At 46.6% G+C, this 14394-nt stretch overlaps 1 long non-coding RNA gene across 2 annotated transcripts; it reads right to left on the bottom strand.

Moving 5' to 3' along the window:
* Positions 1-622: 622 nt before the first annotated feature.
* On the bottom strand, positions 623-9249 carry LOC126930011 (uncharacterized). 2 transcript variants are annotated; one of them, XR_007717421.1, is made up of 3 exons: positions 8967-9249; positions 6580-6674; positions 623-855 (listed from the first exon to the last, which is right to left on the bottom strand). It is a non-coding gene; the product is annotated as an uncharacterized LOC126930011 (long non-coding RNA). The 2 variants fall into 2 exon arrangements; XR_007717422.1 differs by lacking the exon at positions 623-855 and adding an exon at positions 5973-6071.
* Positions 9250-14394: the final 5145 nt, after the last annotated feature.

Below are 14394 nucleotides of genomic sequence, written 5' to 3'. Positions count from 1 at the left end.
CCGGAAGCCCCCTCCCCACTGAGTTGCCCCCTCCTCTGCTTCCAGTCGTCCAGCCTTTCCAGACTGAATCAACGTTCATCTTACATGTATTGATTGATGTCTCATGTCTCCCTAAAATGTACAAAACCAAGCTGTGCTCGGACCACCTTGGGCACATGTCATCAGGACCTCCTGAGGCTGTGCCACGAGCATGCGTCTTTAACTTTAGCAAAATAAACTTCCTAGTTTAGGAAGTCCTAGTTTAGGACTGAGACCTGTCTCAGATAATCCGGGTTCACACATTCATTTGATATTAAAAGCCTACGTTTCTCCCGTTCAGGAGAAAGGAAACTTGGTTTCTTCACCAATTCCTGATCCCTCACCTTGTGAAGATGGGATAGGAAGTGGATCCCCCCGCTGACAGTGCTGGGTACATCAGATCAAACACCGTCCAGTTGTGCCAGGACAAAGGTCATCCCGGCTCAAAGATGACTCTCTCAATCCTTATTCCAAAATGCTAGTATTGCCAAGCCGTTTGTAACAAAGGTGAGAAAAAAGCCCAGGAAGGAAGAAGCCCGCGGACTGCAGTAGGGCTATCGGGGAAGTTTCAGAGTTCACCTTGGGTGGAGGTTTTGGTGTCTAATCTACAACAACTGGGCATGACCATCCTATCAGGCATGATACTGCACTCCACCTTGATCCCCCAACCGGGCCCCACATACCTGTACACAAATCATCTGCTCCTGCCTCCCTTTCACATTTGGCAACCAGTATGTCCCACATGCTGTTCCAGGAGCAAGATATGCAATGATGAACATGACTGGCAACACCCTTCTTTTGTGGCATTTACCCCCATTTGGGGGAAACAGCCAAAACCTGGTAAAGGAGTGAAGAAGATAATTTCACAGTGTAATGAGGAGTATAAAGAAAATCAACAGAGCAATGTGGTAGTCACCATGAGGGACAGAGGGGTGTCTTACTTAGATGTGATGGGGGTTGGGGAAGGTCAGGGAAGGCCTTCTTTTTTTTTTCTTTTTTTTTTTTTTTTTTTTTTGAGACGGAGTCTTGCTGTGTCGCCCAGGCTGGAGTGCAGTGGCGCGATCTCGGCTCACTGCAAGCTCCGCCTCCCGGGTTCACGCCATTCTCCCGCCTCAGCCTCCAAGTAGCTGGGTCTACAGGCGCCCGCCACCACGCCCGGCTAGTTTTTTGTATTTTTTTTTTTTTAGTAGAGACGGGGTTTCACCATGTTAGCCAGGATGGTCTCGATCTCCTGACCTCGTGATCCACCCGCCTCGGCCTCCCAAAGTGCTGGGATTACAGGCTTGAGCCACCGCGCCCGGCCAGGGAAGGCCTTCTGAGGAGCTGCCATTTGACCTGATAGTTGAGTATGAAAAGAGCTAGCCATCGGAAGGGTACTCCAGATAGAAGGAGCAGTGAGGCCCTGCTGTGGGCAAGTGCTCTGTGCATCTGACAAATAGACGTGAGTGTGTTTGAATCAAAGCCTTGAGGAGGTGGATGGAAGTGAGATCACACAGGCCTTGCCGTTCAGAGTAGGGAGTTTGGGTTTTATTCCAGGTGCAGTATGATGCCATTGGAGTTCTTATGCCAGTTTCTATGGCCTGACTTACCTTGTTAATGCAGCATCTGCTGCGTGAAGACCGGTTTGGAAAGGTGTTAGTGGCTTGAACTGGACTATAGCTCTGGAGGTAGGGAGTGGGCGAGCGGGGGTGAGGAGAGTATTCAGGATATATATATCAGAGCCATTTGGTGAACTGGATATGGTTGAAGAAAGGAGGAATTGAAGGTGACTCCTAAATTTTCCCTCAAGCAAGTAGCTAGTTTGTGGTGCTACTTTGTAAGATGGAAAGGAGGGGAAGGCTTGTAAGTTGAGGGCGTGCTGAGAAAAGAATAGAGTTTTATTTGGGTGTATTAAACTCCATTCAAATAGAGATGTCAAATAGACAACTGTATATAAAACAAGTCTTAGAGGAAAGGTGAGGGCTGGATAGAGATAGTGGAGCTATCAACCCAAAGAAGGAAGTCGTGTTACTGGATGAACTTGGCTAGGAACTCAACCTTGGCTAGGTCCAGAATTCCACCCTCTTTCCATGTGGCCTCCCAGAGCCAGTGACTAGTAGAGCAGTGAGCATCTGCCTCTCTTCCAACCTCACACGCCACCCAAGCAGCAGAGATGACAGGCCTTCTCACCTGCCCCATCTGTCCTCCCCCTGTCCCCAGGAGATTCCTGGTGCTGTTCTGAAGGAAGAATGCCTGCCCTCCTTGCTGACAGGGAGGTTTGATTTGAGTGACACGTGCATTCCTGGGAGCGACAAGGTCAGCTTCTACTATCGCTAGAGAAAGTTCACCACTTTCAACTCTAAGGCTGATTTCTTTCTCAGCTTATGGCTGGAAACTCACAGATCAGCAAACTAGGAAGTGGCATTTCTGCTTCCTTTTCACATCTCTCAGCCTGCCATAGGCACACAATATTGGAATTGTGGTGTCTAGTGGAGTGGTGAACTCCCAGGTCCACCAGTGTCCTGATGATCTAACAATAATGATGAAAGTGATGGTGATGGTGCTAATCACTAACACTGACCGTTTACCATGTGCTAGACTTATAATAAAAATTTTACCCAGATTGTCCCATTGAATGCTCAGACTAATCTTATGAAGTTCTACTGTTCTTCTACTGTTTCCTCCATTTTACAAAGGAATAAATTTATAGAAAAGATTGGTCTCTTCCTGGTTATCTAATCTCCTTCTAACTCCTTGAGACAGACATAAGCTGTCCAAGAGGAAAAGGGAAAAGTCTTAACTATGTGTTTTGCACTATAAAAGTAAATGTGTCACATGTTTTGGAAAAAATGGAAAGAAATCACCCATTATCATTTTAACATGCTTCCTTCCGATCTTTTTCTTTCTCCTTTCATCTTTGTTTCATAACTGTAATCAAGGTATAACCTAAATTAATATATATAAGGTATAATATAAATTCTCCATTGAATTTTTATTTATTTATTTATTTTTGAGACAGGGTCTCACTCTGTCACCCAGGCTGGAGTGCAGTGGCAGGATCACAGCTTACTGCAAACCCTGCCTCCTGGGCTTAAGTGATCCTCCCACCCCAGCCTCTGGAGTAGCTGGGACCACAGGTGTGCACCACCATGCGCAGCTAATTTTTGTATTTTTTTGGTAGAGATGGGGTTTTGCCATGTTGCCCAGGCTGTCACTGAATAATATTTTTAAAGATTTTTTTTCAAGCACTTTCTATTCTTAAATGTGATTTCCACAGTTTTGAGTCAAGGTATATTAGTCCATTTTCTCACTCCTATAAAGAAATACATGAGACATAGGCGGGGAGCATTGGCTCACACCTGTAATCCCAGCACTTTGGGATTACAGGTGGATCACGAGGTCAGGACACCGAGACTATCCTAGCTAACACGGTTAAAATCCATCTCTACTAAAAGTACAAAAAAAATAGCTGGGCGTGGTGGCACACACGCCTGTAGTCCCAGCTACTCGGGAGTCTAAGGCAGGAGAATCGCTTGAACCCGGGAGACGGAGCTTGCAGTGAGCCGAGATCGTGCCACTGCACTCCAGCCTGGGCAACAGAGTGAGACTCTGTCAAAAATAAAAAATAAAAATAAAGAAATACCTGAGACTGGGTACTTTGTAAGAAAAGAGATTTAATTGGCTCACGATTCTGCAAGCTGTACAGGAAGCATAGTGGCTTCTCCTTCTGGGGAGGCCTCAAGAAACTTACAATCATGGCGGAAGGCAAAGGGGGAGCAGGCACATCTTTACATGGCACGGGCAGGAGTCAGGGCGGGGAGGCACCACACACTTTAAAGCAAACAGATCTAGATAGAACTCACTCACTATCATGAGAACAGCACCAAGGGGGCAATCTGCCCCCATGATCCAATCGCCTCCACCAGACCCCACCCCCAGCATCGGCGATTACAATTTCATGTGAGATGTGGGCAGGGACACAGATCCAAACCATATCACAAGGCAATAGGTATTTGCCTGGACATCCAGGACAGTCTGTGCCAGACTTCCATGGCAGGAGCTCTGTCTCATCACAGCCTGGCCAAGCGCTCCTCCCACAGAGCCAGGAGACCGAGTGTGGACGTGACACCTCAGGACAGGTCACAGGGTCCATCTGAATGCGCTATACTCAGAGCAGGTGTCCCAGAGGGAACAAGTGGGGTCTTGTGGCTGCCTCACTTCCAACAGAGGCTAGCACAGAGAGTGACCCAGGCTCCAAGCCTGGTGAGGGCCAGGGCAGCCAACCACGGTGCTTGGGATCCTTTTGTTCTGGACGTCAGAGGAACATGGCTATGTAGCAGACCTCTCCACAAATTTTGTTTTCCTTTTTCTGCAGTTTCCTAAAAAGTGCTCCCCTTCATCGTTCGTCAGAAGCCTCTGAGTCTGCCTCTTGTAGTACCGAGACATTCCCCACTGGGCATAGTCCCTGTAAGGCTGTGGCTTCGAGGTCAGGCTCCTAAGTCTGCCACTTACTCACTCTGGGCCTGGGTACTACTTAACCTCTCTGACCTGCTTCCTTATCTGAAAATTAGGCTAATAATCGTTCATATCCCACAGAGTTACTATGGGCATTTTCCTGGGTACTGAGCATGTAGTGGGGATTCAACAAATGGTGGCCATTTTTCTAGAAACTTTCTCCATATAGACAGTTCATGAAGGAAGCCACGGAGCACTGTCTGTGCATTGGGTGGCTGGGCTTGGAAACAGCACATCCTTCATCTGGAATGTCCAGACCCCTGCAACCTCTCAGCACTATTCAGGCGCCAGGCGGAGAGGGAGACTGCCTGAAGGCCCTCCTGTTCCACCTGCCACTCTCCCCTCTTCCCTGTGCTATTTCCTGAGGACACAGGAAGAACTCTACCAGCGGTAAGACCAAATTATGTAAACACTCAGACCAGAGCAATAGGAGGCCAGCCATGGTGCTGACAAGGGGGTCCTGGGAGCCTCCTCCTCCAGATGTCACCTCCCTATTTCTTCACCTAATAGTGGAGACTATTCGTGTGTCTACCTTGTCACCTAGTGGTGGTGTTCAAATGAGATTATATCCCTCAGCATGGTGATGGCATGGGGTCAATTCTTATTATTAGAAATAACTTCATAGGCCAGGTGTGGTGGCTTATGCCAGTAATCCCAGAACTTTGGGAGGCCGAGGTGGGTGGATCACCTGAGGTCAGGAGTTTGAGCCCAGTCTGACCAATATGGCGAAACCCCATCTCTACTAAAAATACAAAAATTAGCCAGGCCTGATGGTGCATGCCTGTAGTTCCAGTTACTCCAGAGGCTGAGGCAGGAGAATCGCTGGAACCTGGGAGGTAGAGGTTGCAGTGAGCCAAGATCACGCCACTGCACTCCAGCCTGGGCAACGAAGCAAGACTCCATCTCGAAAAAAAAGAAAGAAAGAGCTTCATGGAATCCATCCCCCAGCCTAAACACTATTTTGCACTCAGAATCTCAGCTGTTTCTTAAGACAGAAATCCAGCCTAATCCAAACATCATAGCTAATGTTTATTGAATCTACATGCAGGCGCCAGCCCTATTCCTCATGCCTTCTATGAATCTCTTTATTTAACTCTCACATCAACCCAGTCTTGGAGGTCCTACTGTTTTGTGTTTCACAAACTCAGAAGCTAAGGCAGAGAGATTTAATGACTTGCCTCAAGTCATCGAAAGCTAAGAAGTAGCAAAAACAGGCTCCAAAAACCCAAAACACTGACAACACCAAGTGCGCTGGAGGACATGGAGCAAGAGGGGCTTTTATTTACTGCTGGTGGTAAAGCAAAACCGTACAGCTACTTTGGAAGACAGCTTGGCAGTTTCTTACAAAACTAAACCTACTCCTACCCTATGATCCAGCAATCACGCTTCTTGTTATTCATCCAGATGAATTGCAAATTTATGTCTGCACAGAAACCTACACAGATGTTCATAGCAGCTTTATTCATAATTGCCAAAACTTAGAAGCAACCAAGATAGCCTTCAGTGGGTGAATGAACAAATCACTGTGGTATATCCAGACCATGGAATCTCGTTTAGTTCTAGAAAGAAATGAGTTATCAAGCCATGAAAATACTTAAAGATAACTTAAATGCATTTTACTAAGTGAAAGAAGCTGATCTGAAAAGACTACATACTGTATGATCCCAATTGTATGATATTGTGGAAAAGGCAAAACTATGGAGACAGTAAAAAGATCAGTGGTTTCCGGGGGGGAGGGAGGCATGACTAGGAAGGGCACAGAGGATTTTTAGGGCAGTGGAAATACTCTGTATGATACCACAATGAGGGAAACATATACGTTTATCAAAAACCATAGAATCTATAACACCAAGAGTGAACCCTAATGTAAACGATGGACTTTGAGTGATAATGGCATGTCAATATGGCTTCATCAGCTGTAATAAATATACTGTGTAGGGGAATGTTAATAGCAGGGGAGGAGACAAGGCGTATATAGGAACTCTCTGCACTTTCTGCTCAATTTTGCTGTGAACCTAAAACTACTCTAAAAGAATTAAGTTTGAGGCCATGTGTGGTGGCTCATACCTGTAATCTCAGCACGTTTAGGAGGCCGAGGTAAGACGATCCTTGAGGCCAGGAGTTCAAGGCCTAGGCTGGACAATGTAGTGAGACCCTCGTCTCTACAAAAGAAAAAAAAATAGAAATATGTTTTGTTAATTTAAAACAAAACAAAAGAGAACAGGCTTCAAACCCAGGAAGTTTGGCTCTGAAGCATACCCATTAACCACTATGTTATACTACCCTCAACTACAATGGAAGGAAAAAGTCCAACTTTTTTTAGAAGTTAAACACACACACACACACACACACACACACACACACACACACACGTAAAGGAAACTGCTGGGTTTTAGAATACAGTGACAGAGGCTGAGCGCGGTGGCTCAGGCCTGTAATCCCAGCACTTTGGGAGGCCAAGGCGGGCAGGTCATTTGAGGTCAGGAGCTCGAGAGCAGCCTGGCCAACATGGTGAAACCTCGTCTCTTCTAAAAATACTAAAAATTAGCCAGTTGTGGTGGCTCACGCCTATAATCCCAGCACTTTGGGAGGCTAAGGTGGGCGAACCACGAGGTCAAGAGATCAAGACCATCCTGGCCAACATGGTGAAACCCTGTCTCTACTAAAAATACAAAAATTAGCTGGGCATGGTGGCGCATACCTGTAATCCCAGCTACTCGGGGGGCTGAGGCAGGAGGGTGGTGGAGGTTGCAGTGATCCAAGATCGAGCCACTGCACTCCAGCTTGGGCAACAAGAGCGAAACTCTGTCTCAAAAAAAAAAAGAAAGAAAGAAAAAGAAAAAAAAAAAGAATACAGTGACAGAACAGGTTGCCAGCCCTCCCTGATCCATTCCATCCAGGCAAGGCTTGGAGGCCAATTAGGCCGACTCTGGCCTCGCACGCAGTGTTTGATAACAAGCACCTGACGTATGGCGTGATGCCAGCCTCCCCAGGGCGCTTTGGTCTGGAAACAGCTGTGAGTAATCTGGAGCACCCGGAGCAGAAAGCTTTATCAGTCAGCCTGCCCCAAAAGCTGCTGGGAAGACTATCTGCTGGTGCAGTCATGCCTCCAACTGCCCTATTTTTAGTGAAACGCATTCTTTCCAGGGCTGTGCTTCTGATGAAGGAGAAAGCCGACTTGGTCTTAAGACATCCATAGTCAGTGACGACCAAGCCACTTCCACTCGTCTGCCTGACTTAGGGTCTTCTGCAGGTTTATGAACCACCTTTCAAGGCATTTAACTAGGTTTATTGAGTGCTAGTTGATTCCCTGCCTGGTGGGAACCCAGTGGAATAACACTTTACGCCCTGGAAAGGGGGACATGAGACATGGTGAGGTACTGCTCAAACAACAGCATCTTGCCAACATTTCAAAGAACGCCATTCAAGGTCGATAAAAAGCTGTCTTTGCTTTGTAAGGAGGTAAATATCTACATCAGAGACCATAGGACTACTTTATGTGTTATGTGTTATACGTTATGGTAGGAGGAAGAGTTGAAGGAGGGGACAGTGAATCGGGAAGGTATAGAGTCGGCCCAGCCATCTTTAGGTCTTCCTAACACCAAACCAGGAGGCCAGATAGGACCCAGGAAGTGAGGAGTCGGCACCAGAGCTTGCTCAGGTTTAGCTCACTTGAGCATTTATCAGCAGACACTGGAATAGTCACAGCCCAATACCTAATTACAACACAAGTAAGAAAAGGATAATCATACAAAACAGTTTTCAGTTTTCAAGCACCTTCCATGTGCAAACTATTTAAACACATTATCATTTTTTTAACCTCAGGAAAACCTCATGCAGTGGGTGTTCTTATTCCAATTTTGCAGGTAAGTGAACTGAGGCTCTGAGAAGGTAAACAATGTTTCCTCGTCAGTGGCAGAGCTGATAGTAACACTCACATTTTTCTGACTACAAAGCCCATGCTTCCTCTTTCCATTTGCCATGCTGGCCCCTCTGAGCATCTTGGCCATTACACAAAAGGGTGGCTGGGCCAAGGTCTTTGCCAGGCCAGACGCTGTGGCTCAAGCCTATAATCCCAGCACTTTGGAAGGCTGAGGCAGGTGGATCACTTGAGCCCAGGAGTTCAAAACCAGCCATGGGCAACTTGGCAAAACTCTGTCTCTACAAAGAATACAAAAATTGCCTGGACATGGTGGTGCACACCTGTAGTCCCAGCTACTCAGGAGGCTGAGGCAGGAGGGTTGCTTAAGCCTGGAAAGCTGAGGCTACAGTATGCTGAGATCACACCACTGCACTCCAGCCTGGGCAACAGAGTGAAACCCTGTCTTTTTAAAAAAAAAAAAAAAAAAAAGGTTCTTTGCCAATTTTAATTGTGTGGCCCAGCATTTAACTAAAACTAAAGCAATGTTTTTCTCAAGCATGATCCCACCCCACTTGCCCCACCGTTAACCTACGTTTGCAGCTGAGCAATACAGCACGTTCAGTGACGTCAGAGTCACCCAGTGGGAAGTCCAGGCTGCCAAGCCTGATGTGATCCTTTGGGGTGATCTGGTCTGACTCTCTTGTTTCCAGATGATGGGAGGAGATCATGAGAAGTTAAACGACTTGCTCAAGGTTCCACAGCAATTTAAAAAATTCAAACGCAGATCTTCAGAGCGCAAGTCCAGGACCCTCCCCACAGTACCAGTCCCACTCCCCTCAGTAGGACTCCAACGGGGCAGGATTCAGCAAAGCTCCACACTGAACCCTACCGTCTGAAAGACACGTGGGACAGGCCATATTGAACCAATGACCCTTCTCCCTCCACACACAAATAGGAAAAACTCTCCAACGAAAGGAAAGCATAGCTTGCCCTGAGCACCTTGGGGAGGCCAGGTTGGTTTGTGGCGTTTTAGAGTCAGATGTCCACAGATCCCCAGTCAACTCACATAGTCCACTCATATAATTATGTAAATGCTCTTAGATCATCCTGGCACATAAATACACTTCCGGAGGAAAGAGCCTCAGATAGCTAGCTCACAGAGACACGTCCAGCTGGCGGTCTGTCCTGAACTCCTCCAGGGTCCCTGCTTCTCAAACATGACGCCTGCTGGACATGGGTTGGATCAAAGAAATCCTAAAAGGAGAGAAAAAGATGAGTGAGCTCACAGTGTCAGTCCCCTGCCCAGTTTCAAATTATCCCATTCCAATGTCAGCCCCGCTGCGTGGAGGGGATGAGAGGTGACAACCAAGGAGAGACGACGTCAAGGCCTCACGCTATGCCAAGGTCCACTTACCTCCCTATGCCCGCGACAATCGGAAAGCACAGCAGAGCCACCAAGATCGGCTTCATTGCTCTCGTTCAGCAGCCTCTCTCTACTCCTCAGGCTTCTTGGTAGCTCATTGGTTCATTGGTTCCCAAAGTTGTGAGGTTGCTCAATTCCAGGAGATTCTAAGTTGGCAGGAGTTTTATGGATATGGCTGGAGCTGACCACAGATTTGGGCAAATATTGACATTCTTTGTGAGGTGATACCAGGCGAGTACTATGTTGGCAACAGAGAAAGTTGGGAGGGCTGGCGGGAGGAAACTGACATGTATTCAGCTTCAGCTGTATTCCAGGTACTGTCATTTAATCCTTACCATGATTTTATTTTATTTTTTAAGACAGAGTCTTGCTCTGTCACCCAAGCTGCTGTGCAATGGCGTGATCTTGGCTCACTGCAACCTCCACCTCCTGGGTTCAAGCGATTTTCCTGCCTCAGCCTCCCAAGTAGCTGGGGATTACAGGCGTGCACCACCATGCCCAACTAATTTTTTGTATTTTTAGTAAAGACGGGGTTTCACCATGTTGGCCAGGCTGGTTTTGAACTCCTGACCTCAAGTGATCTGCCCGCCTCAGTCTCCTAAAGTGCTAGGATTACAGGCGTGACCCACTGCACCCGGCCCCTTACCATGATGATGATTATTATCATCTCCATGTACTTCTCTCTGTTTAATTTAGTTATCATTACTATCTCCATTTGACAAATGTAGAAAGACTTTCAAAGAGGTTAAGCAATGTCTCCAAGGCCATACAGTCGGGAAATGGTAGAAATGAAATTCTATCCCAAATCCAACTGAATGCCAACCCACACACATCATACATTCCAGTGTCAGGCACTGTGGGCTTCCTTCCTCACCTCCCTTTTCTTGCTTGCTGGAAGAACCCTGGTTGTACTGAAGCAGCAATATGCACAGCCCCTGGTGTCCCCAGATGGCATCTACCATCCTCTAAACCACCTCTAGCTACTGGCCCTGTTGCTTGAGCTGCAGCTCAGAATCTGTTTCCACACAGAAACCATCTTACACACAGCAGTCAGTAAGACTGCAATCACTGTACCATCACCATACTGTTGCTCTATGAATTAAGCAAATTATAGACTGATATAAAATACCATAATTTATAGCATTATTTCTACTGGAAAATGCATTGCAAGATCCACCAGTCCCCCACCTCCTACTCCGTCAAAAAACAAACAAAAACAAAACAAAAAGCCTTATAGGTGACTTCATGCATCTTTTATAAGGCTTATCGTTGATTCAAATTTCATGAGTCCCAACCCAAAGTTGTCTGCACATTATCAGCCCTCTACTTGTCAAGAAGATCTGGAAATATCAAAGCTGCCAAAGGAAATTCTTGAAAGTATAGCTGTATTTGATCCCACTCCACTTTATTAAATTGAAAGAAAACCTTCCTTGAGACTGAAGACAAATTGTATTCCAGTCAGGAAGATAAAATACTACTTGTTGTATCTATTTTATGATGACAGGGATGCACTTCCCTGGAAGACAGCTGGCTGGCATTAGGGCCCAGGGGCTCTCAACCTCAGCCCCACTGACATTTTGGTCCAGATAAGTTTTGTTGCCGGCAGCTGTCCTGTGCAATGCAGGATGTTTACCAGCATCCTAGGCCCTACTCACTACATGCCGGAAGCACCCTCTCAGTGTGACAACCAAAAATGTCTTCAGACATTGCCAACTGTCCCCTGGCAGAGGCTGATACATTTGGAGGACGTACTTAGAAGACTGCATTAAGCCCGACGGAACCATTGAAACTCTCCGATGAAGAAGTGCTGATCTGTGGGGTTTTGTTGTTTTTGTTGTTTGTTTTTGTCCAAAGGCCACTCTGAGACTGAAGTGCATTCTGATGGCAAATTCTACCTTTGTGAAGTAGGGAGCAGATGGTCATCAAAATGGACAAAAGCATCCTCTGGCTGTAATCCTAGGCCAGGCCTCTCTCCAGGCCATCCGGAAGCCCAGCTTCAGAGAGCACATCCCCTCATTGCCGGTTCCTGGGGACTACAAAGCAGAATTTTACCAAGGCCCATTCTCCTGACCTTGGTTCCTTTCGCGCACATATAGGCTATAAAATGCCACCCCTGGCTGAGCTCAGTGGCTCATGCTTGTAATTCCAGCACTTTGGGAGGCCGAGGCGGGTGGATTACTTGAGGTCAGGAGTTTGAGACCAGCCTGACCACCATGGCAAAACCCCATCTCCACTTAAAAACACAAAAAAATTAGCCGGGCATGGCCGGGCGGGCCTGTAATCCAAGCTACTCAGGAGGCTGAGGCATAAGAATGGCTTGAACCCAGGAAGCGGAAGTTGCAGTGAGCCAAGATTGTGCCATTACACTCCAGCCTAGGGATAGAGTGAGACTTTGTCTCAAAAAAAAAAAAAAAAAAAAAAAAAAAAAAAAAAAAAAAAAAAAAGGCCACCCGTCCCTCAACTTTGCCCCGGCTCCTCACCCTGTGAGTTGATGATGGAATTTCTTCAGGATTCAAGTTTCATTTCATGGCGATTTTTGAAGCTCATTTTTCTCAGAATAATTGTCTTAGCACAGCAGTTGCTATTGAACAGTTTCCAGCAGTTCAACATTGAAAGAGAATCTAATTAACTTACAGAATATCTTGGGAGACTTCTCTGGAATCCTGCTCTGGCCGCGTCCATAGAGCAGGCTCAGCACATTTTCATAGTGGTAGGCTAAAGTCTCAGGGGAATTCTTCAGCTTCCCCCCTTGCATTGTTTTCTGGAAAGTCAAAGATTGGAGCTTATCTTATAGTTACCAACCAAATGTGAATTCATTTCTGGGTTCTTTCAACCCTGTATATATCTTTTTAACTCTTCTGATAAATTTTATAAGTTCTTCTCAGAACCACTCTCCTTTACCTCAATGATAATCAAGGGTGGAAAATGTTATTTATTCATAAATATATATTATCAAGTCACTGGCTGCCAGCGATCTGAGTTTACATTAGCAAGCTAAGAGTAATGCATCCTTTGTTCATTTGTTCATTCATTCAGATGCTCTGGGAGGGCAGGAAATTGTGTCCATTGTGCACCACTTATTTATTGAATAGATGAATGCCCATATTGTTTGAAATGCTGTTGTTAGTGCTGAAAATACAACAGTGAACAGGATTGGCACAATCCCTGGCCTCAGGGAGTTTACAGTCCAGCAGGCAAGCAAGAGACCTAAGAAATAAAACCATCACAAATTGTGATAAGTGCTAACATGGAGAGAAACTGGGAGTAGAGTCAGCCTAGCTTAAACAGCGTGGTCAGGAAAACCCTCCTTGACAGCCATGGGAGGATGGGCGTGAACTACAGGCTAGTTGTGGTGAGTATCTGATTTTTTTTTTGACTGACAGCTTTCCACGTTTGGGGAATTTCTCACCTTATAAATCTTGGTGGTGGAAAATGATCACTCCCCATTATAGAAGCCGAAAGCTGAACCCCAGCCTCCCTTGTGGCTCGGCTGTGGCACGTGATCAACGAGTCTTCCCCGTTGGCCCTGATTCAACTGCTAGTGACACAAAAAAGCAGGACTTAGGCAAAATCCCTTCTGAAGAGGGAGGTAGCCATGGTGGGGGCTACACCAGGTTTGGAGGCAGCAGCCAGCCCCAGTGGGCTTGGAAGTACAAGCAGTGGGGGGCTGGGCCCAGGGGTGGTGACAATGATACCTTCACAAGACCAGCGCTGCACTGTAATTCAGGACATTGGTCCTAGCCATAGCATCCAAGTGCAGTTCTGCAGCACAGGCAAGGAGGTCTGTGAGCTTCCTAACATAATAAATTCCTTGTCATCCAAATCATTCAAAGACAGTTTATATTGCACTGAAATTAAGAACCGCAACACTAGAACTGCACCTTGAAGTGTTTGAAGACGCAACATTAATTAGCTTGAAGCCAAGGTTTGGGCAAACGCCTCCATGGAGCAGTTGAATTCAAAACCAACAGGTGCGAATGGTCAGACCCAAGCTTGGTGGGACAAGGTTGCTTCTGGACTGCTCTTCTGGAAGGCCCAGGATTCCGCCTGTGGGGCTCTTTTCTGTGTCCACCACCAGCGTCACCATGATTTCAAACCAAGGAGAAGCCAGCTGCACCTCAAAGCTAACTAATTGGAAAACAGAACAGTCACTTTATGGTTTTTAGTTTCAACACTTTTTCTTCTACCTTTTGCAATAAGGTTTGTAAAAACGCAAGCCCTCTTTTTCCTCTGTTCTCACACCACCGCCACAACAATCATCAACAAAGAAGACTTCTGTGACCCCAAAGTATGTGTGGGGATTTCTCCCCGCCAGCCAGCAAGGGAGCAACGTTGCCGTGGAAATCAGCCGGGTGCCCTCCAATTCAATTCCGACTCTGCCTTCCTGGTGAGAGTATCAGATCCCACAGGCTGAGGGCTCAGTCCCCAAAAGCGCCACCCCGGCCTTCAGACACCAGTTCCGGCCTCCAGGACTTCTGATTGATCAGCTTAAAGTTAAGGTCCCAACAAGCCCCCTCTAGGTTCAATTAATTTGCTGGAGCAGCTCACCGAACTCGGGGAAACACTTACTTTCAGTTACCGGTTTATGATAAAGGAC

This window comes from Macaca thibetana, chromosome 11 (genome assembly GCF_024542745.1).
Source record: "Macaca thibetana thibetana isolate TM-01 chromosome 11, ASM2454274v1, whole genome shotgun sequence".
Lineage (NCBI taxonomy): Eukaryota > Metazoa > Chordata > Mammalia > Primates > Cercopithecidae > Macaca > Macaca thibetana.
The sequence above is the reverse complement of the archived record's forward strand: the minus strand, read 5'-3'. Positions and strand labels throughout refer to the sequence as shown.